Below are 19,829 nucleotides of genomic sequence, written 5' to 3' on the forward strand. Positions count from 1 at the left end.
ATGAAAAATAACCCAAGGATGGAGCATCCTTGGGTTATCTTCATGGGAGTGAGGGGGCGGGAGTTAGCGTGCTTGCTGGCTCCCATTTGGTGTTAACCACGGGTCATTTGCGATATGTGAACTGGGTCTCAGACTTTCTTCTGCTGAAGACCAGTCTTCATCCAGTAAAAATTTCATCGTGCCTGATTTTGCACTCATCCTGTCCCGCAGTAGCAGACAGCTTCAACCACATAGCCTTTCTACGGGTTCAGTTTCCTTGTGAGATTACTGGAGGCCTGTACTAATACTTTTCTATTTACATGGTTACAGGTTGAGCAGAGAGGATCAGGCTGGGTGAAGCTATTTAAAGCTGCATCAGTCCCTCGGAAGCGACAGCGGGCCCACGGAGCGGCCTGAGGCTGCCTCTTGCCAGCCACCTCCAAAACCGCGTCTCACGCGTTCATTGGCCAGGCTTGCTTCTTTCCCCTCCCTTCTACTTATCCCCAAACTAGGAACATCTGGATATGGCTACAGCAGGCGTATTTCATTCTGTCATCTGCTCCTTGATGGAATCAGGGTTTTTTAAACCCAAAATTTCATTCCCCTTGTGCGAATTTGTATTAACGCTAACGCGCACTTGTGCAAAAGTGAAAAACTGGGGCACAAGTCCGCAGAATCCACGTGACTTGGAAAAAGGCGGTCTGCTGTGGAATCCACAGGTTTGGTTCATAGAAATCCAAACTCCTTTGAATCCGTTGCAGATTTCTCTGCCCTCCACCCCCACCCTTCTACCCCCATGCAGACAGCCCCAGACAGCCCTCTTGCAAGTAGGAACGGCATGGCCTTAAACGCTCTTCCCTTTCTTGGCCCTGGAAGGACATGTCCTGGAGTAGTCCTGGGAAGAGATCGTGTGAGAGAGCGGCTTCTCTGTGAGCTCTCCCTTTCCACGGCATGGCCCTCCGCATTCAGATCAGACCTGGGAGCTCTGTTGAAATTCTAGGCGAGAATAGTGAAAACAGGGACCGGAAAATTGAACGTAGCATTAATATTCTGTAATAGATCTCCATGACTCGGATGGGGAGGAGGCCATCATCACATTCTCATTGGCTCTAACCCTAGGAGAAGCAGAGTGCTTCGTTCTATCTATTTATCATACAAAGCCAGGATATGGGGAAAAGCCTCAAAGGGCAGCAAATCCATCTTCTCGTAGCCGGTGGAGAGTTGGTCGTATATGATCGTACATCATCCTGTGTCACATTTCCATTGAGGGCCTGACCCGGCGCCTCTGCAGACGTCAGTGGGACGATTCTTGTTAGATCCAGGGAGGCTTTTCTCTCTCCTTCTTTTAATGACTGCAGGCAGGCAGGAGACAGATTGAAATCTACTGGTATATCTCTGGAGGATTCAGAGTAGATCCTTCCGGGTTTCTGACTCCCATTCATTTAACAATTGGAAGCAAGCAACAACCAAGCTACTTTTCCATGGCTGGGCTTGTGCTAATCACTAGGGCTGTGCTCCGCTTCTCTTAGGATCGGAGAAGCAGAAGCGGATCGGGGTGCTTCGCCTCCCCTTAAGGCGGAAGTGAAGAGGATTGGGGAGGCAGCGCAGTGCCGCGGAGTGGATTGAGATGAAGGCGGATCCTTCGCTTCGATCCTTTGCTCCGCAAAAAAGGTAAGGGGGCCTTACCTGGCACTGCCACCACCTGTGTGGCAACGGCGGCAGAGGCAGGTAAGGGGGCAGGGGGGATGGGTTTTTTTACCTGGTCCATTGTGGCCTATCGCCGGCTTCACTAGAGCCCGCGGCTCAACCCGGAAGTGTAGGCCCCGGGGCCTACACTTCCGGGTTGAGCCATGGGCTCTAGTGAAGCCAGCGACAGGCCGCGACGGACCAGGTAAGTGGTGTGCATGAGGGAGGGTTTACCTGGCCCTGCCGCCACCACCTGTGTGGCGACGGCAGCAGAGCCAGGTAAGGGGGCAAGGGGGAGGGGATCTTACCTTTGTTGCAGCCTGGTCTTCCAGTTTGAGTCCTTGGGCTCAGTAGAAGCCGCTGCCGGACCGCGGACTGATGCAGGTAAGGGGGTGGAGAGAGGGGGGCCTTACCTGGCGCCGGTGCAGAGCTCAGATTCGGATCTGGAGCTCCGCAGCAAAGTGAAACAGACCACTGGCAGAACGGCGTGGAGTGGACCAGATCCGAAAGTTGCGGATCAGGATCCGAAGTGGATCGGGGGGGAGGGGTCCGTGCACAGCCCTACTAATCACTTGTCTTTTAGCCTTAGTATTTCCCCACCTGTAAAATGGGAATATTACTTGGTTGCCTTTGACCAGGTCTTTATGCAACTCTGCACTGGCCACTGTGAGAGTTATGTATTAGATTCCTCGATCTAAGGTAACTCAGATGTAGGCTTGTGTTTGTAAATACAGAATGTGGCTCTTGGGGGTGGGGTAGTTGTCACTAGATGCCCTGATGATTTTATACCTGGCTCTGATTAGTGGATATCAGGGTTCTAGTAAAAACAAAAACAAAGTAGAACCCACACACGCAGTCTGCATTAGAACAAAGTTAGGGAGGAACAACACAGCAGCTTGTGGTGACAAAAGAAACAAAAGGTTGTCTGTAATCTCCCTCTTTCTTATGGCTCTGCCCATTGGTTGAGCTGTTGTGACATCACGGAATGTTCCCTAAAGATTCTAACTACCCAGGGGAAAGCATATTGAAAATCTAAGGGGCTGAGGTGGTGCACAGCAAGGACGAAAGGCGACAGGCAGAATGGCTGAAACAGGGACTTGAGGAAACGATGGATGGGGGTACCACAACTGAGTTTCTCTCTGCAGCCGTTCAGATGTGCAAGGTAACACCTGCTGGGATTGAGTGATGAGCAGGTATGTGTTAAACAGCTCTCAAAGCACCAGGAATACAACCCACGCATCTTGACAGCTAAAGGTTGTTCTATGCACAACCTTTCTAGCCTCTCCCTTGACTTCATAATGAGATGGGGGCTGGCTGAGAGAGAGCAAAGCGGAGACACCCCTCCCAGCTCTGAACCCAGTCTAGTATGTGGCTCCGTGCCCCCCCACCCCCCAGTCATGCCTCCAACTTTCCCTTCCTTATTTATCTACGTTCATGTGTATGCCACTGCTTTCTTCCATTGCAGGACTCCCAGGGCTCTTCCCATCTGGGCACGGACCAAATCCAACAGGGCCAGTGCCAAAGGTAGGCGCACTTGTGGAAGGCCCTGGTCCCAGCAGAGGCCTACTGACAAGAGCTCCCTGGAGTGGTTTCCTCCTTTTCATGCCACCTGCCTCTGGCTTTGGCCCGGGCAACCACAGTGGCCAGAAGGAGGACCAACCAGGAGATGCTGCTGCGGCCCGCAAGCCAAGCCAGCAAGTGGCAGGAACGAGGAGGAAGACGAGGGACGTTGGCGGTGAGGAAGCAGACTTCACCGAGGGAGGGGCCCTTGCCTGAGGGCCCTCCAAACCTTGGGGCTGCCAGGCTGCTTAGCTTCAGAGGTGGCCGCAAGCGACGCGCCCTCCCACTGGGGATCCATTGCCGGGTTCCCCGCCGCCGTGAAACACACCCACTGCCCCGGCGACCCACGCAGGTAACACCCCTCCCTTGGGGCAAAAAGGAGAGGAAAGAAAGAACGCTCCAAGCGCTGAAATTGCTGTGGTCGGAGGCGGCGGCGGTGTTCTCTGCCCATGCCCGGATCCGATGGCGAGCAGCCGGCGCGCGCGCGCGCCCCAGGGGCAACTCGCGCTCGCCCCGCTTCCTTCCTCCGGGAGGTCAGCGAGGCGGACGCGGCGAGGCGAGCGGGCGCTCGGCGCGGGCCCCGCACGTGGCGCGCCCCCGCAAGCCCGAGCTGCGCGCAGCTGGCCTGGATCCGCTGGCCGCCTCCTCCTCCTCCTCCTCCTCCCTCGGTGCGCGCGGGAGCGGGGACGGGGGCGCGCCGCAGCCTCTTGCACATTCTCTCCTGGCGGCGGCGCCCCACGTTGCCGCGGCAGAGCCGGCGAAGCAGCAGCAGCAGCAGCAGCAGCAGCCGCGGAGGAGGCAGCAGGGAACATGGCGACAGCGACCAGGAGCCGCGCCGGGAAGGAGCCGCCGCCGCCGCCGCCGCCGCGCACGGGTCCGCCTCGGGCAGCAGGAGCCGCCGCCGCCCGGCTGCTGTTCTGGCTGCTGCTGGCGCTGCTGGCCTGTGGCCCCGGGCCGGCCGCCGCGGCCGGGCGGAGGACGCCGCCGCCGCCGCTGCTGCTCTCGCCCGCCGCCCGCCCCTCCCGGCCCCAGGAGCGGGGCTTCGCCGTGCTGCAGGCGCCCGGGGCCGAGAAGCCGCGCGGCCGGAGGAGCGCAGCCCAGCCGCCGCCGCCGCCGCCGCCGCCGCCGCAGCCCATCAAGGTGTACGGGCAGGTGAGCCGGCGGCCGCCTCCTCGCCTCCGCTTCCCCCCCGCCTCCTTCTCTTGCGGGTCCCCCGTCTGCCTTTGGCCAGCGCCCCCGGACGCGTGGCCAGACCCCTCTCGCAATTGGCGAGCCCCGCTCCGAATGGGGCAGGAGTCCTCCCCCGTCCAATGCCCCCCCCCACTTCTTTCATTTTAAGAGAGCATCGCACGGAACTTGGAGAGGGGGGCGAGGGAGGGTCCCCCCTTGCGCCGTTGGAAAGCCCTTGCAACACCCTGCACACACACACACCGGACTCTCTTTCCTCTCCCCTGTGCAAAGGGGGCTTTTGTTGGTGTAGCGTCGCTGGCCGGCGCGCTCTGGCAGCGGTTCCAAATTCGATGCGCCTTCCTCCACCTTCTGCTCCAGCGACCCGTGCGCCATTTGGAACTGGGTGGCGGGCACCCTTCCACTTGTCCTGACTTCTCTCCCCCCCCACCCCAGCCACCCCCGCCGCACTCTTAAAAGGAACCGGATCTGCCTTTCTAGCACTTCCCCGCTTCCCCTCCTTACAGCCCAGGTGACTCACAGGTTCGGTTCAGGGAGCAAGCGTGGCGGGGGGCCTGATGGATGGAAACCAAGTGTGGAGCGGGGAGTAAGTTTTTAAAAACGAATCCTTCAGTGTCAAACATGCACACAGAAGCAGTGCAATGCAGAGGGAGGGAGGGGATGCTGCAGCCTTGCAATGGGCCTTTGGGCCTGGGGCCAGTTCAGCTACCTGGGTCCAGGCCATTGATTTATAATTCTGGCCTTTTCTTCTTCTTCTGCTGCTGCTGCCGCTGCTGCTGTTTCTTCTTCTTCTTCTTCTTCTTCTTCTTCTTCTTCTTCTTCTTCTTCTTCTTCTTCTTCTTCTTCTTCTTCTTCTTCTCCTCCTCCTCCTCCTCCTCCTCCTCCTAATTTTTTTTTTAAATGGTTAGGCTGGGATCCAGATTTTTTCCTTCTTGCTCTGCAAAAAAAGGGAAATGGATCCATGCAGATTGCACCAGCTTTGCAAATAAGTTCCTAGTCCAAGAGTGTCATGACATAGGCTTCGTTGTAAATTTCTATCCTGTGGAAAGAAACACACACAGCTTATAAGACTTCCATTGCTGGTCACCTCCAAATGCTCCTCTCCATGGTCAAGAGGCTATTTCCAAGACCGTCCATCTTTCAGATTCAGGTTGCTCTCTTTTCTTAGGGCCATCCAATCTAGTATTGATTTCCCTTCCGCCCGATCCTAAGTGACAGTGTAGCTTTTGGTACTTGCTCTCTGCGAAGGGGAAAATGGCAACAACCTGTGAATAACCTAAGACACTCCCCAAACGTGTGGGCGGCTGGAACACCTTGGAATTCCTTGTTTGTGTAGGCAAGGGTTTGTAATCTCAGGAGAACTCCCCCCCCCGCCCCACCGCACAGCAACACCTGAATCTTGTTCATGTAAACATGTTGCCAACCTGGGACGGCATTGCCTCGCCATGTACTAAGCCCTTAGAAGGATTCAGGCTGGAGTTTATGGTGTATTTTGTGGCTTAAGGAGCGTGACAGAACATAGTTCGTTGTGCCCTCTGAACGTCTGATCTCTCAGGTTGCATACCTGATAGTTGCAGTGTGATCACTTTACACACTAGTAATGAGCCACTACAAGTCTGGGAACTAAATCTGGCCCCTAGCATTTTTTTTCTCCCTTATTCTCAGCTTAACCCCTGATCCCAATGATTCTGCACACCATGTATACCTGAGGCATATTTTCTTACGCTGAGACAAAAGCAAAGGACTCTTGTTCTACACTGGGAATGGTAGGAGAAGCTGTGGTAGGGCCACATTGTGCATCTCACCTGTACACCCTTTCTCTCCTCCCCCCCACACCAGCCTTTGCATTTGTCTCATGCACAAGGCACAGGGAAATGGTAGTGAGTAGCCAAGGGGGCACAGAACCTCTTTTGCTGTTCTGGCTGCAGGGATGAAAGAGCCCATTGCTTGTGGCTTAGTGGAGAGAGCTGGTGTTTGCCGGCATGCCTGCCTTTGCTGACTTCTGCCAGGCTGCTGCTGAAAATGGCCAGAGCTGTAGAACAGCACTTGATGTTGTATTTTTCTTCTCCTAATGCCCGACACAAAGTTAACAGAGGAGTGTCTTTTTAGGCGCTAGGAAAGAGAAGAAGTGAAACAGCATTGTGGAAAAACAATTCGTATCCATGCTGAAATCAAAGCGTAACTTGCATTTCTAATAGGCTGCCGGATCTGTTTTCAGAAACGGCAAACCACTATTTTTAGGAGAGAGAATGAGGAGCGCTTAGAGCACAGCATGCTTTCTGCCTGCTGAAAGGTGTCCCCAGACTTCTGCCTGCTTCTTATCTAAAGAATTATTCAAGTCATGGTTATTTGGGTCTTCTTCCCAACTTGGAAAGATGGCCTTATATCTAAAGGCACAGGCCCTTTTGGACTAGTTAATTCAATGTGTTGTATTTATTACTTGTTCATCCTCAATACTTCCTGTGTTGTTTCTGAGATGCCCAAGTTGCTTACATAAGGAACCATTTTTTAAAAAAACAACCAGCCATATAAATATGAAAACAGGAAAACACAGAGACAGGATCAGAGTAAATCAACAGCAACCGATTTTTAAAAAGCAAAGAGGAAAGAAGTTAATACGCCAGGGAGGCAAAAGGGTGGCTGGAACAGGTAATTTTTTTCTCAGCATTTAAAAACCATTAAGTGAAATTCCTTGAGGTAGGGAGTTCCACAGACTGGATGCTTAAATGGGTACGGTCCTCTCTCAAGTCCATGCCAACCATGCCTGTGACTGTGGTGGGATATGAAGCAGGTTTCCCACTGGCTACTTGAGAGAAGTACGTTTATATGGGAGGAACATTTTCAAGGTGGCCATACACTGACCTAGTTTGTACATAATGGGAAATTGTGGGTTAATTAGCCTATGATTTGCTGGGCATGAGCAGGAGTGAGCGTGCCGCCTGTGTCATGCTCTTCAGTTCTGCTGTCATTTTATAATGTATGATTGCCCTGATCATAGGTTACTTTTGTGACATCCAAACCCAGGCAATCTAGGTTGTTTATGGCTTAAACAGCCCAGAGTTAACCTATGATGATTTGTTCTATGTTTAACCCCTTATCATATGCATGCTGTGATACCACGTAGGTTTATTTTCTCGTGCATCAGTAACCCACATCCAGTGTGCTACTTGGGAGTTGGCTTGGCTTGTTAGGACTCATGTGTTCTTGAATTCTCAGAAGAGGTTGTAAATACAGAGTATGTTGGGAACGGTTGTAGAAAATGAAGATCAGTTTTTAATCAAAAGCATTGTTGGTTTTTTTCCTTGACTCCACCCTAGAAAATTTGGCTACTGATTTCATAGATGTGTCTATCCCTTTGAATTTTGAAAGTGAAACACTGAGGAAGCTGTATTGTACATCAAAGCTGATTAAAGGGGAGATTTTTTTTCAGCAGGGCAGGGGAGGGCAGGTCCTAACCAGCGGTAGATTTTGAAGTGCAGGTACGCATGTTCGTAGTCCCCCACAGCCAAACTCCCAAGGAGAGTCCCTCAAGGCAGGCAACTGCATCGATCCATATTTGTGTGTGCGCACGCTGTTACAGTTGGCTTTTGTAGGTCTTTTGAACAGCTAACGAGTCTAAATTAGGGGTGTGCTCTGCTCCGTTATGGATCCAGACCTCCAAAGCCTGGTTCCAGAGCAGATCGGGGGAGGTCCGGACCAGCCCGAAGTGGTTCGGAATGGTCCGAAGGAATTCGAACCGTTCCGAAGATTTGGAGCCAGGTAAGTGGGGAGGGGAGCTTACCTGACTCCACCACCACCACCGCAGTCCATGGGGCTACGGTGGCGGAGCCAGGTAAGTGGGGAGGGGGAGGGGGTTTACCTGGCTCTGTCGTCCGCCAAGGTCCATGCGGCAGCTTCAACTGCTGCCTAGGCCTAAGGCAAGTAAGTGGGGAAGGGGGGCAAAATGGTGTCCGAATATCGATCCGAACCTCTGGATCTCGCTCTGGTTCCGGAGTGGATCGGGGGAGGTCCAGATTGACCCAAAGTGGTTCAGGCCCGATCCAGAAGATCCGGATCAGGATCCGAAGCAGTTCCAAAAGGGGGTGCACAGTCCTAGTCTAAAATACCTATTTAAGACCAACCCCCCCCTCCTTCCAAATGCCCTGCATTACAACAGAGATAGCTCACAACACTGTATTGCTGGGGAAACCCATTTTCTGCAGCTACTTGTGGAGATTGCATCCAAGCTCATTTGGAACCAGGATGCCTGGGGGCGGGGCCAGAAGGTGTCAGCGTTCCTGGTAATCAAAGTCTCCTGGCACTTCGACCCCATGAGCCCTGGTTCCAGCGCACCATGGGTTCTAACGTTAAGGCCAAGAGCAACCGTGGTTGTTTTGTCAAGATGGACGTTCATTGTCTTTGCCTGTGCTGCTAGTCTGCATGGAGTGATAATGAGTGGAGAATAGCTATGACTCCTTCCCTCCTTTGCTGAATGTCTTACATAAGTGACATTCTGACTTTGGGATGCCAGTTTCCCTCAAAGACGACCCGTGCCCCTCCAAGACCTGCACAGGCCATCAGCCACATTTTCAGGACTGCTGGTGTGTGAGTGTCTCACAACTCCACCTCCCGATATTTGCAGTCCCAGGAAGTCCGCGAAAGCAGGAGATGAGCAGCCACAGATAGCGGGCAATCTGGGCTTAGGGTGATGGGTCTCCCCATTAACTGCCCTTCTCTTGGGCCGTTTCTACACCTGCCTTTTCCCCCGGGATCATCCAAGGACCATCCTTGTGCATGCAAATGACACACACAGGATCCCGGGAACAGGCAGGGATGATCCCACCATTATCCTGGGATAATCCTTAGGTGTAGAAAGTAGGGCTGTGCAAGGACACCCGCTCTGCCCCACTCCCGATCCGCAAATTGTGGATCGGGCCTGCTCCGCCCTGCCTTGATCCGCTCCGCTCCACTGCGGAGCTCCAGCTCCGAATCGGAGCTCCGCAGCGGCAGGGGGCAGCACCAGGTAAGCCCCCCTCCCTCCTCCCCCTTACCTGCTTACATCCCGGCCTGCTGCCAACTTCACTAGAGCCCGCGGCTCAACCAGGAACTGTAGGCCCCGCTTGTGGCCTACACTTCCAGGTTGAGCCACGGGCTTTAGTGAAGCCAGCGACAGGCTGCGGCCTGGTCTTCCTGTTTGAGTCCTCGGGCTCAGTTGAAGCAGCCATGGGGCCGTGGATGGATGCAGGTAAGACCCCCCTCCCCCTTGCCCCCTTACCTGGCTCTGCCCCAAACCCCCTTATCTTTTTTGCGGAGCTCCGGATCGAGGCGAAGGATCCTCCTTCACCTCGATCCGCTTCACGACGCTCCGCTGCTCCCCTGATCCTCTTCGCCTCCGCCTTAAGGGGAGGCGAAGCACCCCAATCCGCTTCTGTTTCTCCAATCCGAGGAGAAGCGGAGCACAGCCCTAGTAGAAAGGGCCTTGGTTTCTGCATTGCTCCCTCGCAATGGGAACTGAGCAACGTAGCCATTATGCAAGCAAAATTCTAAAGCTTATCTTTACAAGTACGGGTTTTCAAACAGAACGTTTCCCACAGCCAAGTTGTTACTTGTGAACAGGCATGGGTTTAAACATAACATTAAATAAATAAATAAATCCCAAAACAAATGTGGAGAGGAAACAAAGCAAAACAAAAATCCAATTGCAGTGTTATATAGTATGCAGTCTTGTTATTTTTTTTCTTTCTGGAAGTTTTCTGTTTATCTAAATTCATGGTTGGCCTGTATATATGTCAGCGTAACCCTGTGAAAAACAATGCTACTGTTACATCAACTGTTTGGTTATCCAAGTGTTTTTGCCTGTGCCCTGGGCTGTTTGGATGAAGGGGTTTTGTATTATGCACTACTGAAATGCAAATCGTTTTCCAAGAAGAAAAGGAAGACACTAGAAGCTGAGAAGGTCTACTGAGTCAGACCTTTGGTCCATCTAACCCAATATTGTCGACACGGACTGGCAGCCGTGGCTCTCCAGGGTTCGATGATGGGGATTGAGACTGGGACTGGAAATTGACAAATTCTTTGACAGGTGTATGGAGCTGATGAAACTGACAAGGATATTAATAAGAGGGTAATATGCTACATAGCAGACAGGTGGACTTGTGATCCAGTGCACTTGCATAAGATCGCTAATACAATATATATATTTTTTAAAATGACCTCATTTTCACAAATTTCAAGTCCTCCTCAAATACCAATTTGCGCAAAATGCCATTCGCATAAATTACTGGTCCCAGAAAAAAGTGCAAAACATTTCCAGAATTGGAAGGGGAAAAAATCTACTACATTCTGCCGCTGCTTACCAGAATGGATATTCATTTCCCTAACCTTCCCTAAAGGCCCTACCCTCCAGATGTGTTGGACTGCAACACCCATCATTCACAGCCAAGCACAGTGTACTTAACCAAGAGCTGTTCTAGTCACTGCAAAGCAAGTGATTACTTTGCCATGGAAAGCGGTATTGTGGTTAGAGTGAATGAAGCAAGAAAACAGCTTGATTATTTTTTTAAAGCCCAGCTTTTAAAGTTGTTTGCAAAGGCAGCTTCCTAAGCATAGTGAAAATTGATTTTTGCATTTGCTGTGAACCGTAGTTAATTTTAACCTAATTTTCTGGCTTTGTCAACTGTGGGCCTTTTTCAAGAACAATCAGACCTTAACCGCCTAGGATTCTATTTTCTGCATTTGGCATCTCATGAAAACAGCTTGATTTAGGGGGCTTTAAAGTTTTGCTTAGTTAGATAATGCTTCTCCCCCCCTCCCTTACAGCTGTTCAAGAATTAGTTATTACACAGAATTAGCTCTTCATAATCCTTATTTCATCATCCATTCTTGCTCTAGCCCGGTGGTGGTGATACATTATTTTAATTATACAGGAAACTGAGGCTTGAGTGGGTAATGTTTTGGCCCAAGGCCACCCAGGAGATGGCAGGGGGCAGGATCAGAGGACACTCACAAATCTCCTTCTAACAGCTGGATCCCACAAGACGCAGCCAGAAAGAAGTTCAGTGATTTCCCCTGACTGCTAAAATAGCCAGGTGTTTTTATCTTCATCTGTAGCTCTGAGAGTCCCAGGTAGCAGGTGGAGGATAATATAAAGATAACCTGACTTCCTTAAACTGACAGAAAACCCATTTCTCCTTGAAAATTCTTCCTCTCCCATTCCTTTTGGGCTTCTTTACTTGCAAATAAGCCATACAGATCCAACAGGAAGGATTGCACCCTTTGAAAGAACTTCCGTTTCAGCTGGATTGTGCCCAGTGGAGCTTTTTATTAGCAAAATGTTTGTCATTGTGACTGGCAAAGCGAGTGTGTGTCCATGTATAGAGGGGGGCTGTATTGTGCAAGACTTGTGTGTGAATACGTGACCCCGTTGCTTACACCATGCTGGTGCACACTATTCAGACGTTCTTGCAGCAAATGGGAGCCACTCAGCAACCCAGGTATGCTCCAAGCTTGCATTGTTGTCGTATTGCGTTTGAACCCAGACTTCTGACCCTCAACAAGCTAGAGAAATAACACAGCAACAAGACTGAGCATCCCTTGGTTGATGAACAAACATTGTGTGTCTGTGTGCTCTGCACACAGATGAAATATAGCCTTTCCCCCTCCATGGTGTTCCTTGTGGAGTTTGGACCACTTACTCTCAGGGTGATGGCCAGGTTTTAGCGTCAATGCAACATGAAGTGCAATGCGTCATTTCCCCTCCTCTCCATAGAAGTGAATGGCAACCATTTACTACTGAGAGTGGGTTAAGGGAGTGAATTTGGACAGCTTTGCTGCACTTAATTGTCCACGTTATCCAAGGTCAGGGTCTGACCATCCATGTGTGACCTAGACTTCAGCTGGTGTCATTTCCTTATGTACTTGGAACTCTGTGATCCGGCGCAGACATAATGTTCGTGATCTACGGTCCGTGATTTGGAGAATGGGCACATTCTGTAAGCTGACATTGTTCCTTATTCCGCCTCGCATGTGAATCTTTCATCCCGGCTTCTATGCTTTTCTTTAAGCACAACCGTGTAACATTATAGCCGCGTTTGTGTCTGCTGTGATTAAGGCTGAGGCCTTGGGAATCCGGATTTGAAGCCAGAGTTTGAACTGTATTTGTTTGAGTGATTTGTGCCTTGCCCTTCAAGGGTAAAATTACCAGGTTGGATTCCAAAAGACATAATGCAACTAAGAACAATTGAAGGAATTCAAAACCATTTAAAAATGAAACTGAAGAGGGGGAAAAAAACTACTTTAAGTAGAAATGAAAACCAGAAGAAAACGGTATGGACATTAATTGCCTAGGTACATTGTTATTTTAGTCTTATGATGGTTTGTTTGTTTGTTTGTTTGTTTATTTGTAAAACTTATATGCCGCTCGGTATGGGCATCCAAATGCCAGATGTGCTTCAATGTAAGCAAGTGTAAGGTGATGCACGTTGGGGCAAAAAACCCCAACTTCAAGTATAACCTAATGGGATCTGAGCTGGCGTTGACCGAACAAGAAAGAGATCTTGGGATTGTGGGGGACAGCTCCATGAAAATGTCCACCCAGTGTGCAGCCGCTGTAAAGAAGGTAAACTCCATGTTAGGCATTATAAGAAAAGGAACTGAAAATAAAATGGCCAGTATCATACTGCCCTTATACAAATCTATGGTGCGACCACACTTAGAGTACTGTGTACCAAAAGGGGGTTGGATAAATTCCTGGAGGCGAAGGCTATCCATGGCTACTAGTCCTGATGGTTGTGTGCTGCCTCCAGTATTCGAGGCAGTAAGCCTGGGTGCAGCAATTGCTGGGGAACATGGGTGGGAGGGTGCTGTTGCACCATGTCCTGCTTGTTCATCTCTGGCCGATGGCTGGTTGGCCACTGTTTGAACAGAGTGCAGGACGAGATGGGCCCTTGGTCTGATCCAGCAGGGCTCTTCTTATGTTCTTATGTTCTGAATATAATAAAATCTCTTTAAGCGATTGCTCTGGTTTGTATAAGCTATTAAAAAAAGTCCTTATGTAAACTGTCCAGGCAATATCTGTTGAAGGCCAGTATAGAAAATTGTAGATTATATTTTGTGTTTTTTTATTACTGCTATGGTTAGTGAACATGTTTAACCCATGGTTATATAGCCCCCATGGTTAAGAATGCTTCACACGATACACTAAGTCATGGTTCACGCAACACACTAAGCCATAATATTTCGCTCAAAATGCTTACCCACCATGGCTTAGCGTGTCGCCTGAACAAGGTCTTACTTAGACATGGCTGAAGTAGGGCAGACATGCCTTCCAGATGTTTTGGACTACAACTTCTATCATCCCTATCTGTTGGCCAAGTTGGCTGGTCCAATACATCTGCAGGGCACCAGGTTGGAGACAACTTAAATACTCTCTCTCCCCCTCTTTCTCTCCCCCACTCCCCCTTGGGTAATATTCAGGTCCTGCCTGGGAGATGAGGGGGTATTCATAGTTGCTTTCATGTTGGGACTTGGCAGGTGGGGGGTTTGCAAAGGCTGGCTCTTGGAACGGTGTTCAGGAGATGATTCTCTTCCTCCCTTCTTCTTCTTCTTTGAAGAAGACAAAAGCAGTAGCATGGTCATTTGGATTCAGGCTGGATTTGTTACGCAATGGCATATTTCCCCCTCCAGTATTTAGACTTTGGACTGCATGCAGATTAATTCTGTGCTGATAGCCTGGGGGAAACCGGCGAAGGGACGTAATTCCAACACAGCTGCTGGATTATACTGATTGGATGACAGCCCGGTGTCATTGCCGCCCGTAGTTGGGATGGCTGGGAAGGGATTCAAGCCAAATCTTTCTCCATCGTATGAACCTATGGAGCTGGCTTTATACTGAGGCGGAGGGTCTTCCAGGAGTTATTTTTTGAGGTCTCAAGCAGAAGTCTTCGTTATCTGAGACTCTTTGAGCTAGAGATGCCGAGAATCAAACCTGCGACTTTCTGCATGCAGAAGAGGGGCTCTCGCACTGAGCTACGGCATCTCCCCTTTCAAGCAGCCTTGCAAATAGGGGCACAACCCTATGCATGTTAAGACAGAAAAAAAGTCCTACAGCTCCCTGCATTCTCCAGCCAGGCTGGCTGGGGAATGCTGGGAGTTGTAGTACTTTTTTTCTGTCTAAACTTGCATATAATTGCACCTTAAGTCTGCTTAAGCTACTAGCCTGAAAGGGAAAACAGATTTTCCTTCACTGTACAACTTTTTAGGGCTGGTTTAAACATGCAGTAGAATCATTCATTCATTCATTCCATGTCTGTACTGCTCAATTGTCAAATCTCTCTGGAGGCTTTACAAAGAGTAAATCCCTAAAAATGCAATGTAATAACATAATATAAAGCCATTTGCATACAAAAATATGAAGCGGTTTTACACAGTCAACAATAAAAATCCCATTAAAAACCTTCTCATATGATGTCAAATGATAGTGGCTGCAGCTGGACCTCACTGGGGGGGCCTCAACCAAGAAGACCCTTCCTTGTTGCCATCGTCCGAACTTCCTTTGTGCAGGGAATGAGATGGTCTGGTTGAACGGACTGTACCACTTAACACTGCAGGTAGTAGATCACGTGTTTTTTTTTTTTTAAAAAAATGCTTACCTGTGTGGCTAAACTTGCTGCAGGTAGAAAACAAGCAGTCTGGGATAGATAATTCTCAATGTGCTTGGTTGGAAAAAACCTTTAAGGCAGATTTTAATATGGGGGAGCATTAAAAATGCCCCACCCCCGTGATGTGAGGCTCCACAGTCAATTCTAGAACCTCAGGACTCTACCACATTCTGCTGTATGTGTAAACCAAGCTTTATTCATTACAGGCAAATAGCTATTTACACGATTTGTATGACTCAAATAAACCAAGAGTCTTCAACATGGTGAGGATTAAGACATAATTTGCCCATCATACTCTGTGGGGGGAAAACAATGTCATGAAGCCAGATTTTATTGATGTGTTACAAAAAAGAAATCCAGTTTTGCTGTTTATTGGGTTTTGCATTGCGTTGAGATTGTGAAAGTGGGTCCTGAGATCAGAAAGGCTGTTTATCTTGTGGCTTGCTACTTGTGGCTTTCACCCACTTCCTGATTTGTACTCGGTTGCAATGTGTGTTTCAGAAGACTTCGTCTTCACGGCTTGGTTTTGTGATATGTAAAGACTTCCTGCCCACATCCTGAAGGAGCAGATACTGTCTTCTGCATCTTGGGGCATGTCTAGATGGAGCGATATCCCAGGGATTGTCCCCGGATCATTCCTGTGCATCCACATGACACACAGGGGATCCCGGCAGCAGGGAGGGAAGATCCCTGCCTTTCCCCGGGATATTGCCCTACACTTCTGTCCTGGTTTTTCCCACGGTCCTGGAATGATTCCGAGACATGGGATGTGTGGGTGGCTGTCCTGGTTTGTCCCGGCTCCTTGTGAGTAAATGTGAGGAGCCGGGCACAGGGCTCTTCAGGAGCTCCGTGCCCATTGAGGGTGGGAGGGGGGAGCGGGATTATTATTTAAAAAGCCCCTACCTTTTGCAATCGAGCGCTCATGCGCTCTTTTTCGATAAAAAAAACCCTAAAATGGTGGGCGCCACGTCCTTTTCCTCCCGGGACATCACGCGCTGCATGTAGATTGAGGGGGAGGATCTCACTATCACCTTATCGCGAGATCCTCCACCTTCCGCCGGTAGGTGTAGACATGCCCTTAAAATCTTTCCTAACCATTTAACGGTGGAGTTGCCCCTTTGCAGAAAATAAAGATACCTTTTCAGGGTTACAGAAGGAATGGTGAATGTGCAGCCTCCAAATGTTGTTGGACTACAACTTCTATCATCCTCAACCATTGGTTATGCTGGCTGAAGCTAGTGGGAGTCTAGAAAGCTGCTGTAGCAGGACACCACTGGGCGATAGATGGAGCCGCAGATGAGAGGCTGCCCTGTTTGCAACCGAGAGGCTGCTGAAAATTTGGAGCCCAAGTTTGGCCTGAATATCCCATGACAAAGATGACTAGTGGCAACATGCACAGCCTTTTTTGTGATGGATGAGAGGGCCCTGATTTCATGGCCTTTGATGGCTCGCAGCTCACACCTGCCTGGATGGAGGCTGAAAGGACCACTTTTTCTGCTTGGACATCGGCAGAAGACAGAGAGGATGAAGCTGGCCAGAGGAAGCTGTAGGGGTGTGCTGTTGCTTGTGCACAGGTGGGACTGATGCTGCTGTTACTGGTGCTACCTTACGCAACGGCTTGCTTTCTACCTACTCCACCTGTATATCTGCCAGTGAACAGATACTGCTCCCAAGGAAGCTGATCCCGTAGCGGATCGGATCCCTCCTGCTTGGAGAAGTGAGCGCTGTGCTGAACAATTCTTTCTTCTGCTTGCTTTGCTCAGTGCCGTGCTGTTGACATCACCTGCAGCCAAACACCTGCTGCCAACTCTTATTTACTGCTTATGGGCGGCTCCATTAAGAAAGTTGTTCTCGGGGGGCACCTGGGTCCAACTGCATTATCTGAGTCACAAGCGAGATGATTAATTAACAGCTGAATGAACGCCCGAAAGCACCGCGGGCACGCTGGATCCACTGGGAGCTAAGTATAAATAATCGGCGTGGGTGTAGAGGCGTCATTACGTTGGCAAGGTTCCGAGCGCTGTCGATCACACCCGTGTGTGTGTGTGTGTGTGTGTGCGCGCGCGCACTTAATTAATTAATTTATTTATTACATTTCTATACCGTCCAATAGCCGGAGCTCTCTGGGCAGTTCACAAAAATTAAAACCATTCAAAGTATAAAGCAACAGTATAAAACCATAATATAAAATACAATATAAAAGCTCAACCAGATAAAAACAGCAGCAATGCAAAAATACAAATTTAAAACCATGTTATTTAAAATTTATAGATTGTTAAAATGTTGGGAGAATAAAAAGGTCTTCACCTGGCGTCTAAAAGCATATGATGTAGGTGCCAAGCGAACCTCCTTAGGGAGCTCATTCCACAGCCGGGGTGCCACAGCAGAGAAGGCCCTCCTCCTGGTAGCCACCTGCCTCACTTCCTTTGGCAGGGGCTAATGCACAGATAGAAGGCGTGCAGCTTGCAAGGACGTAAGGACACGAAAGCAGTGGATGGTTCTGGATGGACTGTATGACGCTGCTTTTAACAGGCTACCCAGTTGGGTATTACAAATATTTATGGGGGTCAGAGAACAAGATGGAAATTAAGGCCTTGGAAAAGGGAAACAGTACATATGAAATATTTGTCCAGTAAAGGTAAAAGCAAAGCATGACATGTTGAAAAATAATGCCATGATGTTTACCATTCCAAAGGAAAACTGGCTGGCTTCTAGCACAATGGTTTCTGATTATTTATGTGTGTGTGTGTGTGTTAAAAAAAAACCACACATATCCCACCTTTCTGTTTGGAAACAAATCCACAAGGCAGCAAACAATCATTCAAATCCAATACAGAATAATTTCCCAGTATGGCCTTTTTCTGCAGCTAGCAAAGTGGACGGTAGCCCACAAAAGCTTATGCCACACAGCCAGATTTTCATAGCCACAAAAACACTGTAGTTTTTAGTATCTGGAAGTAGTATCAGAAGCAATATCTTGAGCATTGGTGTCTACAGAGGAGTAACAGCTGTTCCTTTATTGCACAAAAAGATCACCTGGACTGGATGCGCTTAATCACCCTGCAGAGACGAAAATACTTCCTCGTTAAGTGGAATTTATTAAGCAACAGTCGTGGCTGTGCACTCTGATTAAGCAGAATCTGATTTGGGTGGGGGGAAGAAATTAGCTATTAGAATAAATGATGCCATTTGAGGAACACGGAATCATAGGTTGTTAAGCTTTAAGGATAATGTACAGTTTTATTCACAAACATTGTGTACACTAATAATAGGAAACTGCATTCTGCAAGCAAAGTCACGTGATGAGTAGTGATGCCAGCATGCAGCTACTGTTAGTCTAGCTACTTCGAAAAGAGCACCTTACTCTCTGTATGGTGTTACAGATCTCTAGGGCCCAACGAAGTCCTTGTTTTGCAAGATTATAATGAGGCAGAACGGCGACAGTCTAGAAACTGAAAGCAGGAAGAATGGAAGGGGGCTGTGGCTGATGGATGGAGAAAATGTTGGTTTCCCCCTAAATTAGGAGGGTTCCAAGTTTTTTTAAAAAAATTCACCCAACTCCGAATGTGATATGCGTTTCTATGCTTGCGTGCGCACGCGATTCAATGTTGGTGTACCTACATCTCGGAGAAGATTATGGGTTTCACAGTAACTGGGGACTGAAGATGGATTGTTCTAAGATAATGATGCCACCTGGGTGAAGTTAGGGTCATGATAGCTAGCTCCTGCCTCGCATGCCAAGCACACGTCCTTTACCGAAAGGGGGCCACGATCCACGGTTTCTGGGAAACCATGTAATTTCCTTGGAGAGTCGAACTTGCCCGTATCTTTCGTGGAAGGCCTATGGAGGTTTTAATCCTGTGACAATATTTACACTCCAGCTGGATTATTTTTAGCACATGCTGTTATATTTGCTTAGACTATGGTCCTAAAGCTGCTTTCTCCAACCTGGTGCCCCCCAGATGTTTTGGACTACAATGCCCAGCGTTCTTGACTATTGGCCATGCTGTATGAGACTGATGAGAGTTGAAGTCCAAAATATCTGGAGGGTACCAGGATGGGGAAGGCACTCCTCAGGCAACGGAGTGATTTTAGATCTATAAGGAGTACTAAAATATTAATGATAATAATGATGTAGTATTGCTTATTTTTCAATCCCTCCCGGCCAAAATTCTATTTCCCCCCCCAAAGCCCTTTGGGGTGGGGTATGGGAAATCCAGTTTTCCCCCCCATATGGCTTCAAAATTTCTGGAAATTTTACATCTCTAGCTGTTACCCTCAGGTCCTGCTTCCCGGACACAGCTGGTTGGCCAGGATGCATTGCTAGCCCAATTTCAATAGACCTTTTGGCTTGATCGAGCCAAGCTCTTCCTAGGTTCTTGCATCCTTATTAGTGAACACAAAGGTCTGTTTCTGATGTGGTCATTCGGTAACAGAGCTGAGTTGCTCCTTCGTGGCCCAGTACCAGGGTTACGTACCTGAATTGCTCCTCTCCTCTATTGGTGCTGACATCTTCCCCACCCAATGCACTTAATTACATTTCATGGAAATATGCCAGGACTCTTCTTTAAGCGTAGGATTTTGGGGTGGCGTTCCCTGCATGTTACCCAAAGGAGAGCCGGACCTCCTCCCCTCCCAGATATTAATGGCCAGACTCCCCCACGCTCGATTTAGATGGGGTCCAGCGATGACGCGTGAAATCTCTTTCTCTTCTCTAGATTCTGAATTGACGTGCACTTGCCGGCCCTCGTCTGCGAGTGTCTCTTCCCTCTCTCTTTC

The 19,829-nt window shown here is 49.2% G+C and overlaps 1 protein-coding gene across 1 annotated transcript in view; it reads left to right on the forward strand.

Moving 5' to 3' along the window:
* Positions 1 to 4,337: 4,337 nt before the first annotated feature.
* The window catches only part of SORL1 (sortilin related receptor 1), an 89,042-nt gene continuing 73,550 nt past the window's right edge, over positions 4,338 to 19,829 (forward strand). Inside the window, exon 1 of the mRNA XM_063139547.1 lies at positions 4,338 to 4,377. The gene's annotated coding sequence lies outside the window, so the exon portion shown is untranslated. The remainder of the gene's footprint in view (positions 4,378 to 19,829) is intronic.

Source organism: Elgaria multicarinata, chromosome 12 (assembly GCF_023053635.1).
Source record: "Elgaria multicarinata webbii isolate HBS135686 ecotype San Diego chromosome 12, rElgMul1.1.pri, whole genome shotgun sequence".
Lineage (NCBI taxonomy): Eukaryota > Metazoa > Chordata > Lepidosauria > Squamata > Anguidae > Elgaria > Elgaria multicarinata.